The sequence below is a fragment of the Suricata suricatta genome, chromosome 17, assembly GCF_006229205.1.
Source record: "Suricata suricatta isolate VVHF042 chromosome 17, meerkat_22Aug2017_6uvM2_HiC, whole genome shotgun sequence".
In the NCBI taxonomy this organism is placed as follows: Eukaryota; Metazoa; Chordata; class Mammalia; order Carnivora; family Herpestidae; genus Suricata; species Suricata suricatta.
In genome coordinates, this window is record NC_043716.1 from 18730390 (window position 1) to 18732131 (window position 1742).

The window sequence follows — 1742 nt, forward strand, 5'->3', positions numbered from 1 at the left end:
CCCAAGGCCGCCTTGATTGACAGCCGCGCAGGCGCCCCGGCGCCCCGCCTCTGGGTCCCAGCGCCTGCCGCCCCAAGGCCCACCCGGCAATGACCCCGTGCTCGCGCCGCACCTGGCCGTGGTGCTTCCTCCAGACACGCGAAGGGAAAGATTAGTAAGTACACCTTGCAGGGTGCTTCCCACATCTTATCTCATTCTGGCCTCACTGCCAGCCCCCCTTGTGTCTCCGTGTCCCAGAGGAAGAAAAGGGCTGAGAGGGAAATCAACTTTCTCGAGCCGTCGGGATTTTAGCCCAGATGGCTCTTAAACGCAGCGGCATGCGTTTTACAAAGTTACTGTGAAGGCTCAGAGAATCAGACGAGAGTCTCACCATCCAAAAGCTCGCAGACTAATGAGGGAGCCAAGGCGATGGTGACCAGCCGCCAAGATGAGTGTAAGCAAACTTTTTCAGTAAGGGTCAAGTAGTAAAAATTGGGAGCTTGGCGAGCCACCACGTCCCTCCTGAAACATCCTGAGTAAATGGGCGTGACCGTGTGTACATTGAACCTTATGGATACAAATTTAAACCTCACATAAATTTCACGGGTCACAAAATATTCTTAGCACCTTTTTTCATCTATTTAACAATAAAAATCGTTCTTGGCCAAGGGGCCTTACAAAAATAGGTGGTGGGTCAGATTTGGCCGTGGGCCGTAGTGTCCTGACCCCTGGCCATGAATGTTAGAGCTGAGAGTTGCCTCGGCCAGGAAAGAGACAGAACGAGTTTTGCTAAAGGTTGCACAACAAATCTGTCATAAAGGCTAGATCGCAGTTTTCCTGACCAGAATAGAGCTCTTTCTACCACCGTGTTTTGTGCTCGGTAAATGACACTTGGAACTAGAGAAATTTAGAAAAGGAAAGCCCTTCTGGAGAATATGGGAAATTAGCTTTATCTTGAAGGTGAGGTAGGTGGACACTTACTAAATACTCAACAAATACCTGTGGAATGAATCAAGGTATGAACTAAGCAAAAGGGGTGTGGAAAGGCATCCTAGGTAGGACAATAGGTAGGACAAAACTAAGTGAGGAAAGGTATAGGTCTTGGAGACAGGAATATAAGTGAATTGTTTAAGAAAAAAGAACAGACCTTTTTGAAGAGGTAGGACTGAATAATATATTGGGACATGAAGTTGAGAGAATAAAGGCCATGGATTTCTGGTTAAGATGTTTAGACTGTAAGGGCGTTTAGATGGTTGGTTAAGCGACTTTGGTCCTGATCTCAATGTTGGTGCGTTCCAGCCCCACATCCCCTCTCAGCTGTCAGCAGAGAGCCTGCTTTTCCATCCTGCATCCCCTTGTCTCTCCCTCACTCACTCTCTCTCTCTCAAAAATAAAACATAAAAAAAAAAGTTTTTACTTTAATGAGTAGACATTAAAAGTTTTTGCAGGTGCAGTGACATTTGCAAAACAATGTTTTAGGTTGGTAAATGACAGACCTGGCATTTGGGTGTGTAGTAAGATAAAGTAGGGGTTGGCAATTGTAAATTCTCAATAAATATTTGTTCAGTGAAATGAAAATACATAAGATAGATGCACAGACAGGTAAATAAGGAAAGACCATAGGCATTAGTCCAGCTATGATATGATATGATAGAGGCTTGAATTAGGATGTTGGCCTTTACAGAGGTTTGACAGTAAAGCAGAGGAAAAGATAGGCAAATGGTTCGAGGGAATAGGAGGGTGTAGGTGCAGATTGGGTCAGT